Below are 9797 nucleotides of genomic sequence, written 5' to 3'. Positions count from 1 at the left end.
TGGAGAAAAACTTCGTCTGTGGGACTTCCCTTAACTATAGCTTTGTGTCTATCTTTTTCATCACGTGACGTGAATGAGTGAAAGGCTTTTACAAACCGCTTATGAGATGAAAGGTTTTTTATGAGAGAGCTACCTGGAATGGTAATCGTAAATTATTTTTGACTAGAATTGCAAGAAAATCATTAACTAGCCACTTAAACAAAACAACTATGGATGGCCCCTACCATTCATATATGATATCATCCTCCTGAGTGATATCCTATTTTATGTTCTGTCTGCTTACAATTTGCAATTGCACGAAATCTTTGACTTTGTTAAAAAAAGCAGCACACTCTTCTAACTCCGGATGAACATAGAAAGTATGAATGGCGTTCGGATAATACACCAGCTCAGCTTCTTTCCCGCTTTTCTTCAATCCCTCGTAGTATCTCTTCTGCCACTCTTGCAGCGGATCAAATCCTCCCAAGAACACAATCGTCGAAGGATAATCTGTTGGAATTTTAAAAGGTTTTAAAAATTTAACCATTTTATTTATTTAATTATTTTGGCTGTTTTATTTTATTTATTGTGGGGGTTATAAATATTTAATATTCAGGTTTTATTTCTGGTTGGTGAATGCCTTAATTTTTTGGTTGGTGAACTTTTATGGTTGGTGAAGGTTACATGGTTTTGGATGCCTATAAAAGGCCACTCCTCCTTCACACAAGATACACACAAAAAACACAATACATTGTTAGAATATCACATACCACAATCACCACCACAAACTAATTCTTTCCTTTTCTACTTTTACATATATTCTTTACTTTATATTATTATTATTTTGGGCAATGGTTCTATGACTTGGATACCTATATCTGTCTATGAACGTGCTCATAGTGGATCTTGAGTTTGTGTACAAGGGGTCGTATCTTGAGTCTTGTAGACCGTCAGACTGCACGTAGAGAGGCTACAAAGGCTTTAGGACAGCGTCTTTGACGTGCTTCACCGTACCAAACTCACCTTCTTACCTATTATTTATTTTCCTTTTATTTCCCTATTATTTTGTTTTCTTCAATTTCATTATACCTTCAAAGCTTTTCAATTTGTTTATATGTTATTTATAATATAAATATTTTGTATTTGGCTTTACGGAAAGAGGGAAACTATTATTTTTCACAACAATCTAAAGCCTTGTAATGTTAAAGTTGTTTTCTTCCCGTATTGCTAGCTTTAATATCTTTTAACTCTTTGACGGAAGCTTTTGCATTCGTATTGGATTTTCAAAATGAAAATTACGATTTATTTTGGGTAGATTCAGTTTGAAGCTTTCATGTTGTCTATACAATTTCAACTGCTTTAAATATTGTTGGTACTTTTATATGTTTATAATTTGTCGCTAACGTTTGGGAAATTACTGCTAGTGTTTGAAAATAAAAACCTACAGACTAATTTATTTGGTATTATTATTATAGTTCAAAGTATTATTATTTTATGTGGTGTGTCTGTTTTTAAAATACATTTCAGAATCTTAATAATGTTAATAGCATTCAAAAGCTAATTAATGACCATTGAAATTTCAAAGCACGTTTCATTCATTTTGGTTGCCATCAATCTTCCTTTATATAATGGTCCTTTATAATCGTTTTTTTTTAAATCGTTTTATTGTTCTCAATTGCCAAAAAGGTCTGCTTTACTTTTGGAAATCCTTCATATCAACGTGAGAAGCAATTATAAAGTTTATTGTTTGCAATTATTATTTTTTAATGTTGGGTTTCTATACATTATCTTTATAGTTTTTTGTGTGAGTTTTAGTTCTGACCTATCTGTGTTTTCAATTTTATATTGATTCTTTATTTTCATTTATAGATATCAATTTTTGCGAAACGTGCAGAGAGTTTATGTGATATTATTGCAACTTTTATTGAGCTTAATTATTCTTTATTTTGCTGGCTGTCATTGCTTTAAATTTGGGAGAAAAACGAAGCATTTTTTTTATAGTATAAATGCCATTAGCTAGTTGGTTGATACATCAATGTTGAGAATTAGAATTTTTACATTTATGGAGAAATTAATTTTGACTATTCTATTTTGTTGAGAATATAATGTCCTATATTGAAATCCATTGTTGGTACAATTTATTTTGGACGTTAGTTTTTGAGATCCATTGTTGTCATTAACTTTAATTAGAAGCTTTGCAACGGCCATTTCATTGACATAACTGTTTTGTACCTTGGTATTACTTTCAATCATTATTTTGGTTGCCGTTAATTTCTTTTTATGACTTCATTTCAATTGGTCTTTCAAATAAGGCAATTTCTTATTGTGATGGTTATTTTTAATTGCTGAAGGTTTTATTACAAAATCTTTTTGCTGAAGCAATCAAAAGTATTCATTAATATTTTTTTCAAACCGTGTAATCAAATTACATAAAACTATTAGTATCAAACCGTGTTATTAATATATTCGATTGTGCAATCCTTACTTGAGTTAATCTTGATACAAATATATTGAGTGAATTAATATTCTTTTGATTGTCAAGTGTTGACAGCTGACACTTTGAGTTAATTGTCATGAAGTATACATTGTGAAATCCTCCTCAGAAAACTGAAATGAAATAATAAATTATATCACTGTAAGTGGTATTAATTTTCAGTTTTGGTGTAAGACTTTCAAACCCTAAATTTTTTGAGGCATTTTTTTTCTTTTGAGGCTTTCGATGGTTTCACTGTTATGTTTACAATGACTATCAAGATAACTATGAGTACATATCTTATAATTTTAAAATTAAATAAATTTTGGTACAGTCTTCATATATTTTGAGAATTCCCTAATTTGTGGGGGTTGAGTTTTTCCTTAACTATGTGGGTATTTCAAACACAAAATTTAATCTCAATACTTATTTTATGTTGAATGTAATTTTCCAAATTTTGAGTGGTTTTGATTACCTCTTTAAAACTGAATTTATTTTGTACATTTATTATATAAGTTTTCATATCTCCTTTATTCAGATTTATTCTATTTTAATTAGCGCTCAAATGCTTACGTTATTTGCGTTTTGATAATTATTAATATTTTATTTTAAAACGTGTGGACCAATTTGTGGAAGTTGAATTTTCTTAAAGGGGAACTTTAATACTGTAATTTCATTTGTTACTAACATTAAGCAATTTTGCTGGAAAATATTAGATTCATTTATGTTGGCTTTTCCTTCTCTCTTTCCCATAATTTTTTGTGTGTTTTTAATTTCTTTATGCTCTCATGGGAAAGATTCATTTAGTGACATAATACTTTTTATATTTTATTGGCAAACATACTATGTCTATATGAAATTTGTTTCATTATGCAAGTTTATTATGAGACTAATTTATCTTCAATTTGATACGAAAATATTTGCAACTAATGATGATTTTGGCATAAAATTTTGGTAGAGACTTCTTATTGTCTTATAGATTCATATTGAGAATCGACAAGATACAATTTCAACTTGGATATGTGATCATGATTTCAGCCATTTGGAGTGCACAAAAGGGAGTAAGGGTATCCTGAAATACTCAGTGCTTATAAATAAATTTATTTAATGAATTAATTGTTATATTGTTGTTCATAAGTGGTAGCAGGTGTACTCAAAGTTTCACGGACTTGAGAGGTACTCTTGATCAAAAGATTTAATGTATGATGTATTTCCGTTATACTTAACTGTATACCAATGCATATTTAATTTCCAATTATACTGAGGTGAAATCTACTAATTATTTGTGTGCAAGATTGTGTAGGAAATATTTTAATAACATGCAGGTTTAAAGCGCGCAAAAATGGAGAACAAAGACATGACCTACATTATATATGCCTTGTGAAGGCTAGTCTTAATATGCATGCCTCGTGGAGGAGGCTATTAATGCAAAATGTCGAGGGGGATGTGCTTAAGCCCATAAGGGAGTCACCTAGGGAGGTAACCCAACTTCTGTGATTGGAGATCCCATGAAGGAAGTTCAATGTGGTAGAAACAATCCATACTGCGTGACTCATATAGCACTCATAAAACTGAGGAGATATCCTTGAGATATTCTTCTGCTCATCCCTAAGGCAAAAGTGCTATTTTATGTGACGTTAGGAAGGGATTTATCCCTGAATGAGTTTCGAGGCGGGCAAACTCCCGCAGGGTACGGGTCACATGTACTCTTGGAGAACTCACCTAAGTGAGAGACGTCGTGAGGCCGCGACTATGAGAATTGGGCTATTCTCTAGTAACTCTCATGAGAATCAAGATTAGCGCATGGCCATAAATAGCGCTACCCCGCATCCAAGTCTCAACTAATACTATGTGTGGGATATGTTGAAGTTTGGTCAAAGGGGCCGAGTTCAATACTGTGTACACTCAGGTTCCTCAAATGGAGACTATCATCACTAAGTGTAGGTTCAAGCCCGGAAGGCACCTACACCTATTACATAGTATTATATTGCCCATATATATTATATATTTTTCACTGGTTTTTCGTCATGGTAAAATTTTGAAAACCTTGTGGGGGATTGTTGGAATTTTAAAAGGTTTTAAAAATTTAACCATTTTATTTATTTAATTATTTTGGCTGTTTTATTTTATTTATTGTGGGGGTTATAAATATTTAATATTCAGGTTTTATTTCTGGTTGGTGAATGCCTTAATTTTTTGGTTGGTGAACTTTTATGGTTGGTGAAGGTTACATGGTTTTGGATGCCTATAAAAGGCCACTCCTCCTTCACACAAGATACACACAAAAAACACAATACATTGTTAGAATATCACATACCACAATCACCACCACAAACTAATTCTTTCCTTTTCTACTTTTACATATATTCTTTACTTTATATTATTATTATTTTGGGCAATGGTTCTATGACTTGGATACCTATATCTGTCTATGAACGTGCTCATAGTGGATCTTGAGTTTGTGTACAAGGGTCGTATCTTGGAGTCTTGTAGACCGTCAAGACTGCACGTAGAGAGGCTACAAAGGCTTTAGGACAAAGCGTCTTTGACGTGCTTCACCACCAAACTCACCTTCTTACCTATTATTTATTTTCCTTTTATTTCCCTATTATTTTGTTTTCTTCAATTTCATTATACCTTCAAAGCTTTTCAATTTGTTTATATGTTATTTATAATATAAATATTTTGTATTTGGCTTTACGGAAAGAGGGAAACTATTATTTTTCACAACATAATCTGACCCCGATATATCCTCCGATTTCGGTCCGAACACGTTCGCCGCCGGGTGATCCCGATCCGACCCTTCCGGCAAAAACGCCCTCCACATCCAGTCCGTCCACTCCAAATTCACTACCGGCACTCCCACCAGCTTCCTTTCGGGTTTTGTCCGTTCCTCTCCTCCGAAAAACGGCTGGATCGACAAGATCCCAACAACCTTCAAATTCTGGAACACGTGTCCGCTACATCTGAGCGCCACGTGGTGCGCTATGTTTCCACCCGCACTGTCTCCCGCGAGGAAGCATTGTTTGAGATTCGCGCCCTCAAAGTAGTGGCCGTCGTTCTCCATGAATTTCAAGACGTCGAATGCGTCGTCGTATTGGCACGGATACTGATGGTCCGGAGTGAGGCGGCAGTTGACGGAGACCACGACGGCTGGGAGTTCGCGAACGAGCCTCTGGCAGAAGTCATCGTAGAGTTTTGAGTTGGCGGCCATGAACGCAAACCCTCCGCCGTGGAAGAAGACGATGACGGGAAGGGTGGTGGCGGATGAGGAGGCGGTGGGAGTGTAGAGGGGGAACCAGAGGTTGCGGGAAGAGTCGACGATGACGTCAGAGCTTTTGAGGTTTTTGTGAGGTTTGGTTAGAGGAGGGGATTTGAAGTCCAGGAGGTTGATGAAACGACGGTTGAGAGTGCCGTTTGAGCGGCGAGAGGCGTCTACGGCGAAGGAAAAGGAGAACAGGAAGAGGCGGAGTCTCCATGAAAGATGTGGGGAGGCTAGCTGCTTTTGGTTTTGGTCCATTTCTTCTGTATGCGTCTATCTCCAGCTCTTACTGAAGCAAAGCGATGAATGAATTGTGTATATATATATATATATATATATATATATATATATATAGGGAATTCATGCACGTTATATCACATATATATAATTCCCCGCTGGCAATTAAGGACCACCATCATATATATGTTGAGCTTGGTTGGTTGGTGGGTTCATTTACCATGTCATTGCCAACCCACCCATGTGCGCGCACAGCCTTCATTATTGCCAATTCAACCAAAATAATTAACACAACTAAAAACTAACCCCAAATCCTTCTCTCATTCCTGGTGATCGATCCTTCCTTCGTTTTCACCCATCCCCCAGCCTCACCTCAGCCATGATTTTGTCCACAACACAAGCAGCTGCAACCGCCACGTTCTTGCTGTCTTTCTTGGCATCTCTGTGGGTCTTCCTGTTCTACAATGACCACAATGACCACATCACAGTCCTCTTACTCCCAGTTCTGGGAGCGTTGATGGTACTAGCATTGGTTGTGATCGCGGCACGGGCGACCATGATGGCGTGGATCACAGTGCTTGTGCTGCTAACATTTGCCGGGAATCATCGTCGGGTTTTGGTTCGACGCGGGAAGCTCATCACCGCTGATGTCGCAATCTACTTGTTCAGGGTGATCATGAAAGAGAGAGGCCTCCTTGCCGTTGCTTGTGCAACGATTCTCAGTCTCATGGCCATGCTTGGCTTCAAAATTTGAAGACTACAACGCATGGGATTTTATTTTTTATGTTTTTGATGAATCATTTTTACATACATGTCAAATTATCTTTTTTCTCTATGCCGTATACTGTGCCAAGCTTTAGATTGCTTCAAAATAATAATGCTTCCCTCATTCTCCATAAGGAGGAACTTCTCCTTACCTACTAGTAATAATGTGGCTCAACCACAAATTCACACTTATTATTATTATTATTTATTTAAATTACTTATAGAAAGAGAAACACGTATCAGATTGTAGTTGAGCCACATTAGTAGGCGAGAAGAAATTCCTCCTTATGGGCAAGGAGGTAAGCATTATCCGTCTCAAAATAAAATAAATTAGTAGGCGAGAAAAATTCCTCCTTAAAGCATTTCCAGCAGTGCTGGCAAACCTCAGGCTGGGGTTTGGGTCTTTTGCGTTTCCATCAGTGCAAGGGAGCCCAGGCAGGAGGTGGGGGCCAGCAGACTGGGCTGGCATGAGCACTTGCCCGCAGGCCGAGCCGACGTCATCGAATGACATCACGACGACGCCAAGATTTTAATTAATTTTTAACATTGGCGCATGCGCTGCACACGCCAACGTTAAAAATTTGACGTGCCCGCCATACAGTGCCCCCAACGGCTTCTTCCACATGGCTGGCTTTGGGCCTCCGATCTCATTTTCTCCAAAGAATCCAACAAAGAGCCAATTTTTCCCAATTAAAAAAAGAAAAATCAACAAAAATTAAAAAAAAAACCCAAAAAATACTGATTTTTTTTTTTCTCTATACCTTATTTCTATTTTCAACATTTAAGTAAATGTCTTTGTCCTTTTACTTTCATTTATTTTTATATTACTCAATTTACTTAAGTTTACAATGTAAATAAGGAAGTACCCCCATTTGGATTCAAATAAAAATACTAGAAATTCAAATTCCCACCAAATCAAAATATGAAAAATCGGTTTTAGTGAAAAGTACGATTTATGCTAAAAATGATGGCTCATTAAGTCAATATATACTTTATATTAAAATCCCATAAAATCAAGTTTTCTTATTTGATGTGTAAGGAATAAAAGCCGCCAAAAATTATCTTGAGAAAATGATTATTCCGAAAAACTATTTTTCATACTTAGCCAATATTGCACCTCCGCTAAAAAAATTATGGGTCCGCCAGTGTCTATAAATACCAACCAATACTCTTCACTTTTAACACCAAATCCTCATACTTTTTTTTTTCTATAAATACCAACTAATACAACTAATAAAATAAAATATTATCCGATATGAATAGTATTCACACGTAGGAACTCAAAAATCTTATCCAAAAATATTATCCAAATTAATTGTTTAAGTAAACAAAGTTGTGAAAAAATATATAAAAAAATGAATAGTATTTGTCATGGCAAACTTAAACTGCTAAAAACACATTTTGCTGGGAGAAACTAGGGCAACTACTATTCACATGAATAGTAACTACTCTATGGCTCATTTTGCTATGATAAGAGCAACTCCACCCATTTGCCCTTAGCCATGGCAAGGGGGGGAGCTAGGGCAGCTACTATTCACGTGAATAGTGGTTGCCCTTGCAAATCGTAATTTTGTGTTTCACCGCTGCCCTTGCTAAGGGCGCATTATTCATTTTTGTTTTATTCACAATTTTTTAAGGTTTTTAGGTTTTAGACATAAAAAATTTCACTTTTGGAAAAAGCCAAAGCTTTTTCAAAAAAGACAAAAAAACCACTTAACTTTCAAATCAAAGATATGCAAATGTATTGGATTCCTTAGGAAATCTAAAAATAAATAAGGGCATTTTTGTCCATTTTTGCTTCTTTTAAAATTTTTCTCTCTCCTTTTGCTTTTTCCAAAATGTCCTTTTTTACCTCAATAATTAATTTGGATAATATTTTCGGATAAGATTTACGGGTTCCTACGTGTCAAGACTATTCATAATCGGATAAAATCTTCGGGATAAGATTTTTTGTTCAAATTTCGGATGAATTTCAAAATTCAAATTTCAAATAAATTTTTGGGTTCAAATTTCGAATGAATTTCAAAATTCAAATTTCGGATGAATTTCAAAAATTAAATTTCAGATAAATTTGGGTTCAAATTTCGGATGAATTTCAAAATTTAAATTTCAGATAAATTTGGGTTCAAATTTCGGATGAATTTCAAATTTCAGATAAGATTTTCATCCAATCAAATCAAGCCACGTGACATCTCTATCTTGCCACCTCCATATCTTGGCGTTTTTGCTCCATTTCAATTCTTATGACGCTTTGCCTTGCAATTTCTCCAAAACTTTGAATTATGATTGCTTGAATTACCCGCTTTGCCTTCAGAGCCTTTCGCCAATGGGCCTCGGTTCCTTTTGGATAGGTGAGTCTTCACCATAGGGGAATCGAGAGGTGAATCCGATGTCGCTGCATCACGGAGAGGCGTCTCTTAACACAATGTCGGGACCCGTGGGAATAATATTGAAGCGCCATACAATATTTCACCACCTCCCAACATTCATGATGGGTGAATTTTTTTGCCACTCCCGATTGCACCGAACCACATCTGTGCTTGAATGAGCTATTTAACAAAAAAATGGAAATGCAATAAATATTTAAAATATATTGGATATGCAAGTAACAAAATAAAAATAATGGAAATGCAATTAACCTTACAAATAAATTGGAAGTGCAAGAAATATGAAGAAACAATTGGAAATGCAATAAATATTAACAACATATTGAAAATGCAAGAAATATGAAGAAACAATTGGAAATGCAAGAAATATTAACAACATATTGAAAATGCAAGAAATATTAACAAAATATTTGAAATGCAAGAAATATTAACAAAATATTGAAAATGCAATAAATATTAACAACATATATATATATATTAGGACATTAAACTTAATATAACGAAAATTACAAAATACTTACCTCGTTAGTACGATTTTCCCCACTTCTATACAAGTTCATCGCTTTTGCCAAGGCATCTCTCCATTTTGCCATCTCTTTGTTGAGAAGTTTCCACCTACTCGACAATGCCATTTCCGTAAGGCGAGTCCAGAATTTTTCAAAATTGCATGAATTTTTTTCCACATATGGAAAAA

General features: G+C 35.0%; 1 pseudogene; it reads right to left on the bottom strand.

The window, feature by feature from the left end:
- Nucleotides 1–139: 139 nt before the first annotated feature.
- LOC103336558 (putative carboxylesterase 18 pseudogene) lies at nucleotides 140–6381 on the bottom strand (annotated as a pseudogene).
- Nucleotides 6382–9797: the final 3416 nt, after the last annotated feature.

The sequence above is a fragment of the Prunus mume genome, linkage group LG6, assembly GCF_029339155.1.
Source record: "Prunus mume cultivar Tortuosa linkage group LG6, ASM2933915v1, whole genome shotgun sequence".
Taxonomy (NCBI): Eukaryota; Viridiplantae; Streptophyta; class Magnoliopsida; order Rosales; family Rosaceae; genus Prunus; species Prunus mume.
The sequence above is the reverse complement of the archived record's forward strand: the minus strand, read 5'-3'. Positions and strand labels throughout refer to the sequence as shown.